This window comes from Bison bison, unplaced genomic scaffold (assembly GCF_000754665.1).
Source record: "Bison bison bison isolate TAMUID 2011002044 unplaced genomic scaffold, Bison_UMD1.0 scf7180017864384, whole genome shotgun sequence".
NCBI classification, from domain to species: Eukaryota; Metazoa; Chordata; class Mammalia; order Artiodactyla; family Bovidae; genus Bison; species Bison bison.
Window position 1 is genome coordinate 7,736,892 of NW_011494956.1, and position 13,846 is coordinate 7,750,737.

The window sequence follows — 13,846 nt, forward strand, 5'->3', positions numbered from 1 at the left end:
CTAATTCTTACCTCTCCTGGACTGACAGGTGGAGGGATTGTCAAGTCTCTCTTCTTCTCTATTAAAGAACCTTGAGAAAAGATGAAGAAACTCATGTGAAAGGCCCTCTTGTTGTCCTTTGTCTCTGCTGCTGCTGCTGCTGCTGCTAAGTCGCTTCAGTCGTGTCTGACTCTGTGTGACCTCATGGACCGCAGCCCACCAGGCTCCTCCGTCCCTGGGATTCTCCAGGCAAGAACACTGGAGTGGGTTGCCATTTCCTCCTCCAATGCATGAAAGTGAAAAGTGAAAGTGAAGTTGCTCAGTTGTGTCTGACTCCTAGCGACCCCATGGACTGCAGCGCACCAGGCCCCTCCGTCCATGGGATTCTCCAGGTACTGGAGTGGTTGCCATGCCCTTGTCTCTAGGTGTTTGTTATTCCCTTCTCAGTGAAAAGAGCTGTTGAAGATCACGAAAAAGGAACTAGACACATGTCCTTAACTAAGGGGAGACTGCCTTTAGGGAAGAACAATGATTTTGCTTAGTTTCTTCAGATAATATGTTGTGTGCTATACTCTGGAAGGTATACCCTTCAACTTAATTTAGCCTTCAAAGCTGAGAGTTTGTAGCTTTGGGATTCCTGGCAAGAAAACAGCTTTAGGTTTGAACAGGGATTCTCTGTAACCTGAATACACGGCCATAAAGCAGTCTTGGGGGATAAATTAAAAACAAAAAAGGAAACGAAAGAGAGGGAGAGAAGGGAGGAAGGGAAAAAATCAAGAAGCAACATCCAGGCACCAGAAGTCCATTTGGGAAAATGGGTCTCTGCTAGTTAAATCTCTTTGGTTTTAAGTCACAGACAATAACTCAAGTCAATGTAAAGATATAAGATATAGGAGACTTCCCTGGGGGACCACTGGTTGGGAGTCCACCTGCCAATACAGGGAGCAAGAGTTCAATCCCTGGTACAGGACGATCCCACATGCCGTGGAGCAGCTGAGCCCAGGCACCACAACCACTGAGCCCACATGCCTAAGGCTCAGGCTCTGCAGCAAGAGAAGCCACCACAGTGAGAAGCCAGTGCACCTCAACTAGCGTAGTCCCCGCTCGCTGCAGCTTGAGAAAACCCTCACACAGCAAGGAAGACCAGAGCAGTCGATTAAATTAACCAATAAGTTAATTAACTCATCCTTTAAGACATGGGAATAAGGATATAAGATATAAGAATTCTTATAAAGATATAAGAATATTTAGGAAGCAAAAGGAAGATCGATCTGGAAGCCAAAAAGAGGACAGCTCTATGGAATCTGCTTCTATTTTCCCACTGAAGACCAGTCTTTAATGCTTCTCTGTGATAAAGTGAGCAGAAGGGGAATGTGTCCCAGCTTCTGAGACCCTGTCCTCTAGCTTCAAAAGACCAGAAAAGACTGATGAGGTCATAGTCTCAATTCAAAGTTCCCAGGACAAAGAATATGGTTGATGCGATGTGGGTCAGGTGCCCATCCTAGCTCCAATCAACCATGGTCAGAAATGCAGCATCAGGAGAATAAATATGGCAGGCAGGATGAGACCCCTGTGAGGATAGGAGTCTTTCTCCATGAAGCATGAGCTGGGAAGGTGACCAGGTACCTACTCAGATTAAAGGTCAAGCCAACCACCTACTCAGCTGTTTCAATTAGGGAAAGATAAAATACTCTGTGTGCATGCATGCTAAGTCTCTTCAGTCGTATTCAACTCTTTGCAACCCTACAGACTATAGCCCGCCAGGCTCCTCTGTCCATGGGATTTCCCAGGCAAGAATACTGGAGTGGGTTCCCATTTCCTTCCCCAGGGGATCTTCCCAACCCTGGAATTGAACCCACATCTCTTATGTCTTCTGCAGTGGCAGGCAGGTTCTTTACCACTGGCACCACCTGGAAAGCACAAGATATTCTACCTCAAATAATTATAAATTGCAGTGTGACCCAGGCCATCTCTGGACATGTTTCTTGGATTCAAAGTTCAAATGACATGGTTAAGGATGAAATAAAACGGATGCATCAGTTCTTGTCCACAATCTGTGCAAACCTTAGCGTTCAAACCAATAGATCAGAAAAAGGTCATTAGTGATGGCACAATCACCTGAACATTAGTCCATTCTCCAGGAAGGGAGGCTTGCCCTTGTCTCACCACACTAAGACCCAACCATCAGGAAAGTCATTTCAACCTTAGACATATAATGACCTACTTCTCCTAGGGAGGTATAAGCCAGTACAAAAAGGACAGAGACATCCAATTTAGGAATGATCCTTCCCACACAGAGCATGGAGGGGAGCTGCCTGGACCAGGGAAATGAACTGTTCTCCAGGACCCATAAGCTATCCCTTGTGGCCATTCCTGTAGGTCCACCCATATGCCTCTGTCACCTGGGGGAAAAAAATCACAATGTGAGAGTTATGAGTTAAGTTTTATTGGGGGCAAAATGAGGACTATAGCCCAGGAGACAGCCTTTGAGAAACTGCTCCCAAGAGGTAGGGGGAAAGGTCAATATATATGTGATTTTGGTGAAGTGGGGTACATGCAGTCAAGCACACGTTTCTGCAGGTTTCCCCTATCACAAGGACCAGATGTCACTATGAATGATTTTACTGCTTTTCTAGATATAAGGAGATGCAAAAATAGGGCTCATAAAATCTGCTCCTGAAAATATCTGACTCTCTGTTGGCTTGTTCTGCCAGTTTTTCCCAGAGCACACAGAGTGCTTCATTCCTGATCTCCACCCTAAACTCTTTTTCAGTGGGTGTTGAAGGTCTGCGGTTGCAATGGCTTAATCCTTATAGAGGCAGTGGCAGCTGCCAATTTTTAGTTGGCCCCTCTTTCTTAGACTTCTTTGTCCCAAGTCTGCTAATCTTTCTCCTGCTGGGCCTCTGACCGATCAGTCAGGTCGTTTGCCACTGCCTAGGAGTCCATTCGTATTCTGACCTTGAACCATTTCTCCTTCCATAAAAGTACAGACTGGACGCATCACTCAAAATTCTGCCCTTTGAGGGGATTTGGGTCTTTATCAATTATTCTTTTTTCTGCCATTCCTCCCAAGATGTTATAGTTTTCATTTACAGTTGTTTAAGGTATTTGGGCTAGCCTTGGGGCTCAGATGGTAAAGAATCTGCTTGCAATGCAGGAGATGTAAGAGATGTGGGTTTGATCCTTGGGTTGGGAAGATCCCCTGGAGTAGGGCATGGCAACCCACTCCATTATTCTTGCCTGGAGAATTCCATGGACAGAGGGGCCTGGCAGGCTACAGTCCATGGGGTCGCAAAGAGCTGGACATGACTGAAGCGACTAATACTTTCACTTCCAGGTGGCTCAGTGGGTAAAGAATTCATCTGCAGTGCAGGAGATGCAGGAGACATGGGTATGATCCCTGGGTAGGGATGATCCCTGGAAGAGGGCATGGCAACCCACTCCAGTATTCTTGCCTGGAGAATCCCATGGACAAAAGGACCCTGGCAGACTACAATCCATGGGGTTGCAAAGAGTTGGACATGACTGAAGTGATTGTGAGTGCCAATGTTTAACTCACACGTGTTGAAGTTAAGACAAAGGATGAGATGGTTGGATGGCAATCACTGACTTGATGGACATGAGTTTCAGTAAGCTCCAGGAGTCAGTGAAGGACAGGGAGGCCTGGCGTGCTGCAGTCCCTGGGGTCACAAAGAGTCAGACACGACTGAGCGACTGAACTGATGCTTAAGTTATCTGTTGTTGAATAATGTTACCACAAAATATGGGATTTAAAACAGCAACTAGTTTATTACTTAACACAACTCTGTGAGTTAACATGGGCCTAACCGGATCATTCCTCTGTTGATCTTGCTTGGAGTCTCTCATGCAGATGCAGCCAGATGTCAGCTGGGGTTGGAATGTCCAGGATGGCTGCATTCATGTGGCTGGCATCTTAGCAAAAAGGGCTGCCAGCCTGGGACCCCCTCATTCCATGTTTCCTCTTCATGTAGCTTCTTTATATGGCAGCTGATCCCAAGAGCAAGCATTCCAAGAAGACAAGTCCCTATGTGCAAACTCATATCAAGCCTTTGCATGCATCATGCCTACTCATCACCATTTTCCCAAGCTCAGATTCAGTGTTGGAGGAGACAACGACCTCAAAGCTGGTGCATTCAGGGCCACCAAAGCTACTGCTCAATTGACCATTAGGAGTACAGCAGCTGCCCCAAAGGCTTCCACTTTGCCTTTTCCACTACAAGAGCTCTAAACTTAGAGCCAAGGCATAAATATGGTGGTTCTGCAAACTATCAAGTATGTTTGTTCCAAGGAAATAACTTCTGGATGAGTCCATGGACTCAATGTACTCTATGAGTCAGACCTACACTATTAAAGAGGAAGGGACCCCAGGTATAATTTCTAAGACTGTTGGACTCTGGTGCCAACAGTCTTAGAAACGTTTGGGTATCCCCCTTTATCCTATGCAGTTAACTGAGTAAACAATTAGAGGCTCTCTGGGGAACCATTACCCAGAGGAATTATATCGTATTCCCCTGATGTGGTGTTGCAGAGCCATTCCTCCTAGGAACTTTGCCTATCCTGCATTTGACAAATTCTAAGTCCAAAAACTGGCTGAGGGGCTTCCCTGGAAGTCCAGGGGCTAAGACATCACACTCCCAATGCAGGGGGCCCCGGTTCAATCCCTGGTCAGAGAACTAGATCCCACATGACAAAACCAAAAGATCTTGCTTGCCACGACTTAGACCCAGAGCAGCAGAATAAACAAATATCTTTTAAAACAAAAACTGACTCAGGCCTGGAAACTAGACAAGGGATATTGTGAATTTTTATTAAATTAGTTCCTTCAACCTCCTGATAATCTAGCCTTGATTTCTTTTGATCCTATGGATTGAGCAATCCTTTGTGGCTGCCCATCTATTTCACCTGCAAGGTTGCTACAAGTTCAGTTCAGTTCAGTTCAGTCACTCAGTCATGTCCACCTCTTTTCGACCCCATGAATTGCAGCATTTCAGACCTCCCTGTCCATCACCAACTCCCAGAGTTCACCCAAACTCATGTGCATGGAGTCGGTGATACCATCCAGCCATCTCATCCTCTGTCGTCCCCTTCTCCTCCTGCCCCCAATCCCTCCCAGCATCAGAGTCTTTTCCAATGAGTCAACTCTTCTCATCAGGTGGCCAAATTAATGGAGTTGCAGCTTCAGCATCAGTCCTTCCAATGAATACCCAGGACTGATCTCCTTTAGGATGGACTGGTTGGATTTCCTTGCAGTCCAAGGGACTCTCAAGAGTCTTCTCCAACACCACAGTTCAAAAGCATCAATTCTTCGGCACTCAGCTTTCTTCACAGTCCAACTCTCACATACATACATGACCACTGGAAAAACCACAGCCTTGACTAGACCGACCTTTGTTGGCCAAGTAATGTCTCTGCTTTTGAATATGCTGTCTAGGTTGGTCGTAACTTTCCTTCCAAGGAGTAAACGTCTTTTAATTTCATGGCTGCAGTCACAATCTGCCGTGATTTTGGAGCCCCAAAAAATAAAGTCTGACACTATTTCCACTGTTTCCCCATCTATTTCCCATGAAGTGATGGGACCTGATGCCATGATCTTCATTTTCTGTATGTTGAGCTTTAGGCCAACTTTTTCACTCTCCTCTTTCACTTTCATCAAGAGGCTTTTTAGTTCCTCTTCACTTTCTGCTACAAGTTACTATCTCCATCGCTCTCAGTAGGTCAGGGCTTCTGACTGCCATTTTGATCTTACCATTAACTATGATTTTTGTTCCCTCCTCACAGCTTCCCCAGTGGCTCAGAGGTAAAGAATCTGCCTGCAATGCAGGAGCTGCAGGAGATGCAGGTTTGATCCTTGGGTCAGGAAAATCCCATGGAGGAGGGCATACTAACCCACTCCAGTATTCTTGCCTGGAGAATCCCATGGACAGAGGATCCTGGTGGGCTCCAGTCCAGTCCACAGGATCGCAAAGAGTCGGACACAACTGAAGTGACTTAGTATGCACGCATTTCTGATGGTGAAGTACTGTGGATCCTATCAGCCCCTTTGTTAGCGCTGAACTAGGTGCTCCAACAGCACCACCTTCTATTAACATCAGCACTGGCCTTCAGAATACAGCCACCACTGAACTTCTCAGTGATGTTCATGTCCTTCTGACCAGCTCAACCTTTATTCTTCTGGCTTTCTCATGGGATGTAGTCCACTAGTACTTTTTTAAATCCTTACTTAGTTTATTCTCTCTAGCGCGCTCAATTCTCTGAGCCTTTGATCCCTTCCACCATCTGCCACAGAGTTCTGGAATTTCTACTCCATGTAGTTAGACCATCACTTTCTCCAAGCTTCTAAGAGCATTCTAAGAGCTTATCAGTCTCACTCCCCAGGGTCCTTGCCAAGGTGTTAAATCATGTAATCCTGTGAGGTGTTTCCCTACCTATAAACTCCCCTTTAACCAACCTTGTACTTCCTCCTCACCTTCATCCCCACTTGATCCAGCCTCCCATGCATACTCTTCCAACTCTCGGTACCACATGCTGACCAGGTACAGCTGCTCCCTCTCCTCCCCCAGCAAGTACATCTGTTCTTTGGTCAGGTGATACTGTGACCTAACTCTAGCTATTGGTCTAAAGAAGAGGTAGAAATAGATCCTGGGAGTGGCTGGGGTATGTTGCTTTTCAAGGCAGAGACTTCCTCCTTGTCTTCAAGAAAGGGGCCACATTAGTCTTTAATAGTGAGGACTTTGACCGTATCTATAGGCTCAGAGACTCAGGAGATTCTGGAGATTAAGAGTCTAATTACATCAACCCAGGTGACCCCATTCCAAGTCGCAGAGTCCCACCTTTCTCATCAGGACCCCAAGGTAGCTGTCATGCCATGTTTAAGAATTCAACCTCTTCTGGATCACCATCACTCTTAAAATTAGGTCTTAGATTTGATGATGCTGAGTGTTTTCTGCCCTTTGGCTACAGGAAGTGAGAATCTTTCCATATGCTGCCAAGGAGGCCCTCTGCTTTTCACCCTTCATCTGAAATGGGTGATGAATCACCCTAAGCCTTTCCTGCTTTCAGTGCCTTGATATCTCCAACCACCCACTATTCAATTCTATAATCCTAAAAGAATATTTGCTTTCCCTGAACCGCTTGACTGCTGAGCTATTGCAACTGCTAGTGAATTCCCTTCCACCAGTATCCCATCCCAGTTCCCCACCAGCAACTGCACCACATAATAGGGGGCTACTAGCAGTGATGGGGTCCTCCTTGCCACCTAGCAAGTGATCCAGCTCCAAAATCGTGTTTTTCTTTTGGGCAGTTCTTTTTTAAAATATTTATTTAGTCTCATCCGATCTTAGTTGTGGCATCTGGGATCTTCTGTTGCGGCACACAGGCTTCTCTCTAGTGGCAGTGCCAGAGAGCATGGGGGCTCCAGCGTGCAGGCTCAGAAATTGCAGGGCACAGGCTGTGTTGCCCCAGGACATGTAGGATCTTAGTTCCCCAACCAGGGATTGAACCTATGACCCCTGCATCGGAAGGTGGATTCTTAACCACTAGACCACAGGGAAGCCCCCAGAATCCTTTCTTTTGGATTCCACTTGCTAGGACTATGTCTGATACCAACCTTTGTAGGTGAGCTTCCTGGAAAAAGACTCTGAAATTGAGGTTGATTAGGGTGTCTTGTTGGAAACAACTCCTATAAGCAAGTAAGGAAAGCAGAATGGTGCAGGGTGAGAGAGGGGGTGGGGTGGGTATTTGAATTGTGATTCAAGGCAGGAAGACCTAAACCAATCCATGGGGAGCTGTGGAACTAGAATAGCTCCTATATCGAAGATTTTCAATATTGAAGCAAGGGGATCAACCTTTGTCCCTCTGCACCGACCTCCCTTTGTCCAAGGACAGTTTCTGCTGAGCCATCAACAGGCAACACACCTACCTGCTGAGGAATGTGTTCCCCAGTTCCTAAGGGAGGAGCTGGAAAGTATATCACAGCATCCACCACACAGCCTAAAGAGAACTCACTACACAAACCTGATCTTGTAAATGCACTTATTAATAAAAATGAGATTCTAGGAAAGCATAACTATGTTTTAATAAGACTTAAAGATCTGGTCAGTAAACAATGATGGCAGGGCAGTGAGAAAGACAACAAATATCAGAAGCCTAAAAACATCATGAACCTAAAATCTCATGACTAGCAAGATGAACAGTTAAAAAGTGGACCAGCCAGAGCCATTGACCAGGGTTCTGGTTTAAATCATCTTGAACTTAAAAAACAGGTCCTGTATCCAGACCAAGAACCAATGGTCCATCCCAGAGCCTGCCCTCTAAGTTGGTCTGATGAAGTTATTGTTACCTTGGGAAGGTATAAGAACACAAGTGAGAATGAAGATACAGATTTGGGTAGAAAACACTGAAATCAATACTGTAAGTAGAAAAATAGGCCTGCGATCATTGTGATATTCTCTGTGTTTTATCTACCTCTTGGATGTTTAGAGCATTTAGGAGAATCCTAATACAAGGACCTGTGAAGATTTACTGTGTGAAAGCATTTAATCAAATAAATTTCTAAGTTTCAGGGGGGGATATCTTCTCAAATTCATCAATTTTGATGTATTAGTTGTATCAAATAGCATGCAACTCTTTAGAATCGGGAGGAAATGGCAAACCACTCCAGTATTCTTGCCTGGAAAATTCCACGGAAAGAGGAGCCTGGTGAGCTATAGTCCATGGGGTCACAAAATAGTCAAACATGACTGGAGCATGCACACACACACGTATTTAGAATGTTAATTATTTAATCACTTCTAATGGTTATTGTTTTATAAAATCCAAAAAGTTCATAAATTGAGCATGAAAGGAAAGATAGGTAGTAGCAAGTATTCCTCTCCAAACATAAAAAGCCCTTCAGATAGTAAATAATAAAATCGATAGAGACAATATAACGAGTCGTGTCCCCAGGGTTGGCATAGAATGTATAATTTGATATATATTGGTTTTGCTGTAACCACAAAATTCATTCTCTATATTTAAAAGACACCACTCAAGGGACATGCCTGGTGAAGCAGTGGTTGAGTCCATCTTGCAGTGCAGGGAACACAAGATTGATCCCTGTTTGGGGACTAAGATCCCACATGCCATGGAGCAACCAAGACCACTCGCCACAATGGAAATCCTGCTTGCTGCAACCAAGACCTGCCACAGCCAAATAAATAAAATAAAAAATTTTAAAAAGCACAACCCAACGAAAGGCAGTTCAAAGCTAAATATAAGTAATTGGATATCATCCATGACTTCTACCTCTTTCTGTGTGTCATTCCCATTTGCCAGACAATTGTGAGCTGACTCTACACGCAAACACTGATGGAATTCTCTTGGTTGGCTGTGATCCAGGAGGAGCTTTTTATCTGCCTCTCAGTCAACCCCTTCCATCCTTTGCTCTTCCTGGAAGGCAGCAGAGAGTGTGCCAGCATCCCAGCAAATGTCAGCTGGAATTGGTTATTGTTGGTGACTCTATCCAAAGTCATTTCCACTGATAAGCTTGCTTGACTCCCCAGGGTGGAAGAAAACCAGAAAAATCAACACAAATTCAGAATGATTTTTGTATGATACAATAAATAGAAAATGCAAAACTACTGACACTTCAGAGAAGCCAAGATCCAGGCAAAGATTCAGATTTGAAAACCGGTTCCCTGTTTTTAAGTACTCTGGCTTAAAAGCACTGTCTCCTAAATACTCAAGTTTCCAAAATGCACACTGCATGCTTAAAATGAGTCTCCTGGATGTATTCAAACAAACCCCAATGAGCTTATTCCCTTTCCTCTGTAAAGCATTTTAGCTCTGCACCTGCAATGGGAACTTCCTGTCCTTGGACTCATAACCTCTCACGGAAGTTTTTAATCCTCATGTAGAATGTAGGTGTGAGAGCTTCCTGCTGACCTGACTCAAAGCCACTTTGACGTCCAAAAAAGTGAGCACACAGTGCCCACTCTGTTCTCACGGATTTGTTTGTGTTTTGGGGTTTTCTGTTTTGCTTTGTTTTCAACTCTTGATTTCCTTTTGATTTTATGTTGAGTTTTACTTACTTTTTAAGTCCCTTTCCTGAACCAGCTCGTCATCAAATATCAGCCAAGTTGGCCTGGAGTTGCCCTAGTAGGGGGGACAGGGTAGCCGGGGGGTGGTGAGCAGGATGTGTGGTTGATGCCAAGCCTGACTACCATCCTTCAGCACTCCTTCTTCGCAACAGATCCACAAAACATGGAGACTATTGTCCCCTGGAGAAAGAATTTCCTTGTTCTCCAAGGAAACTTTCCCCAAAGCGCTGTGAAGGAGAGGAAAGATCTCTGATCTCCAGGGGCCTCGATCCCAACCCCAGCACTGCCACTAGCTGGCTGAAGACCTTAGGCAAGTCACCTCCCCTTTCTGTGTCTGGGTGCTCCTTGGTAAAATGAAGGCACAAGATTAGATCATGTAATAAGAAGTCTGGCTCTTTTATGATCAGCAGTTGGAATTGGCAGTTTGGTTTTCTTTTAGCCTTATATCTTTTTTTAAAATATTTATTTATTTATTTTTGGCTGTGCTGGGTTTCTCTCGTTGTGGTTCGTGGGGGCTACTCTTCATAGTGGTGCGTGCGCTCCTTGCGGCGGTGGCTCCTCGTGGCGGTGGCTCCTCACGGCGGTGGCTCCTCGCAGCAGTGGCTTCTCTTGCTGTGGAGCACAGGCTCTAGGCCCATGGGCTTCAGTAGTTGCAGCATGTGGGCTCTAGAGCACAGGCTTCGATAACTGTGGCACATGGGGTTAGTTGCTCCTTAGCATGTGGGATCTTCCTGGATCAGGGATTGAACTCACGTCCCCTACATTGGCAGGTGGATTCTTATCCACAGCGCCACCAGGGAAGTCCTGGAATTGACAGCTTTTAACTTTCCCTTTCCCTCTTCCCCTTCTGCCCCACATCTGGAAAAGCTGAAAAGAAATCCCAGATGTTCCCTCCAAGGACTTTCAAGTCACTCAAGCTTCTGCCAGCACATGGGAACCCAGTTCTATCCCCAAATGGCTACAAAAACCACAACCAGTCTCCCATTCCTCAGCTCTCAGGCTATTTTTGGAACCACCCAGGACTGACGCTGCTCTCCCCGGAGTGCCTCATTACGTGACTAGCAAAGTTTTTCGTCCCCTCTTGAGATGTGGCTTAATCAGTCTCAACATTTGAACCAAATTTAGTACTGAAGTGTATCCATTTCTACAGGGTGGTCACAGCAGATGGCTTCCAAGACCTTTGTTCTAAAACAACACTTCCAGGAGAAAAGAAAAGTTGTCTGCATGTGGAAATTAACAGTTTCTAGTGACCTTGAAAAATAAAAAGATGAAATCAACTTTAATAATACAGTCTACTTAATCCAATATAGCCAAAGTATTAGCATTTTCAACACATAATCAACAAAAAAGTATTAAGGAGATATTTTAGCATTATTTATTTTCATATAGAAGTTTCCAGCCTCTGGTGACTTTTTCGTGCTACTGCACATCATCATTTGTACCAGCCACACTTCAAGTGCTCAAAATTCACAGTTTTGGCTACAGTTTTGGACGGTACAGTTCTAAGAGATCCTAATGAACCATTGTTGTTAATAAAAGTGTTACTATATTCATCAAAACTAAGATGCCACAATTATGAAATATGTTCATATTCATATGTCATATAAAATTGTAATTATAAGGCCATAAATTGTCAAATGAATTCAAAATTCAGAGATATTAAAAAGTGTACCTTAGATATTTAAAGTGTACCTCAGAATTGATTTAAAAATATATATTAAATGTATATACATAATACATATATATACATAATATGCATAGTATACTTATATACTATACGTATTATGTATATATACCTTAGAAGTGATTAAAATATATATTTAACATATATACATTATATATATTACATGTATATAATGTGTGTGGTGAGTGTATATATATATATATATATACACACATATATGGTTGGTCAAAAGTTTCATTAGGATTTTTCCTTAAGATCTTATAGAAAAACCCCAAAAACTTTTTGGCCAACTCTATATATACTAGTTTTCCATAAAAGGCCAGACATCTGGGTAAGCTGTGAGGTGAGAAAATCAGTGTCTTTGGTGTTCTTACCCATTTCTACCAGATTCTCTCTCTCCCCTTTGACCCTCTCCACTTAGTTCCTGCCAATCCTTGCTTTAATTATCATTTAGTGATGAGTGAGCACTCACTGATAAGCACTCATTGTATTACAGAAATCCTTGATATGGCACTTATATTTTCAGAGAGGACATTTTATTGAGCCCTGTGCCATGCAATGAGCTCATTTAATCCTTCCAGCAACCCTGATTTAAGCATTATTTTCATTTCCATGGGGGTGGGGATGGGGAAGAGCAGACTCAGGGACCCAAGATCAAACAGTATCTAGATGGCAAGTTTGGCTTCAAACCTAGGTGTATCTAACAGCCCAGGTATTTTCTCTGTAACCAAAAAAGGTGACTCAGACAGTAAAGAATCCACCTTCAATGCATGAGACTTGGGTTCAATCCTTGGGTTAGAAAGATCCTCTGGAGGAGGAAATGGCAACCCACTCCAGTAGTCTTGCCTGGGAAATCCCATGGACAGAGGAACTTAGAGGGCTACAGTCCATGGGGTCACAAAAGAGTCAGACACAAGTTAGTGACTAAACAACCACCACCAGGATGACAAGTAGGGTCCCAGAAGGCAACACTCTTTCCTAATAAGACCTCCTTATCCCTTCACAGATGCCTGAGGCTGGCACTGTCGACGGCCTCTCCATCACAAACCCCATCAGATGTCAGCTCTGGCCCCAGCATTTGGCCACCTGTGGTGATTCAGCAGGTTTCATCTGCAAGTCTGCAAGAAGCATTGAAACCAAAAATTCCCCTTTAAAAATAATGCACTATCCTGAGCACCACGGAAATGCCTCAGTGAGCAAATGCAAATGCACACACATAAAGAAAGGACTGAACTGTGCATTTCTGGACGTGAGACTACACAGTTGAGTGGCCATGGCCCATCACTCAGGACACAGGGTCTACACAGCTGCCGTTCTCAGGAGTCCGTCGGTCACAGCTGGGTAGATGTGACTTGTTTTTCTTTTCTATACTTGACAGCAGCATCCCAAAGACCTCAGTCAGGACTGAAGGGCTACCTGGCAAGCCAGCCGGATTGAATTCCAACCCAGCTCAGCCAGCTGAAATGTGAGAAGTGGGTATTCTTCGGGATAACCAGGATCAAGGCAGCACATGGCATAAACAATGCTTTGAAACACACAAGCAAAGAACTCGTCAACCAAGGCTCTCAGCTGAAGGTGTGGGTAGGTATCAAAACTGCTCATCATTCTTACAGATAATTTAGAAAGGTACAGAAAGAATGACTATTATGTTTTGCAATGTCTGGGGTTTCTGATGTGACCATGGGAATGTGTGGAGTAGTGGGGTGGAGGGGAATCAGCATAATTATCTGAAGTTTTCTTCACTCAAATAATCTGGTTCCTGGGTGGGAATGACTTAAAGGCTGAGCTCAGCTGGGATGGTTAACCAAAATGCCTATGCATAGCCCCACAGAGTGACTTGGGTTTCCTCACAGCATGGTGGGCTCATAATAGCTGGACTTCTTTCATTGGGCTCCCAACGTAAATGTTTCAATGAACAGGGGGGAAGCTGTATCACCTTTTATGAATCAGCCTAGGAAGCCATCTAGCACAATTTCCACAATAATCTATGGGTTGAATCAGTCATAAGCCCACCCAGACTCAAGGAGAGATTAAAAAAACTCTCTCTCTCAATGGAAGGAGTATCAGAAAAAAAAAAAAAAAAAAA

At 44.2% G+C, this 13,846-nt stretch overlaps 1 long non-coding RNA gene across 1 annotated transcript in view; it reads left to right on the forward strand.

Moving 5' to 3' along the window:
* Positions 1–13,018: 13,018 nt before the first annotated feature.
* The window catches only part of LOC105001766, a 5,364-nt gene continuing 4,536 nt past the window's right edge, over positions 13,019–13,846 (forward strand). Inside the window, exon 1 of the long non-coding RNA XR_826897.1 lies at positions 13,019–13,341. This is a non-coding gene — a long non-coding RNA (uncharacterized LOC105001766). The remainder of the gene's footprint in view (positions 13,342–13,846) is intronic.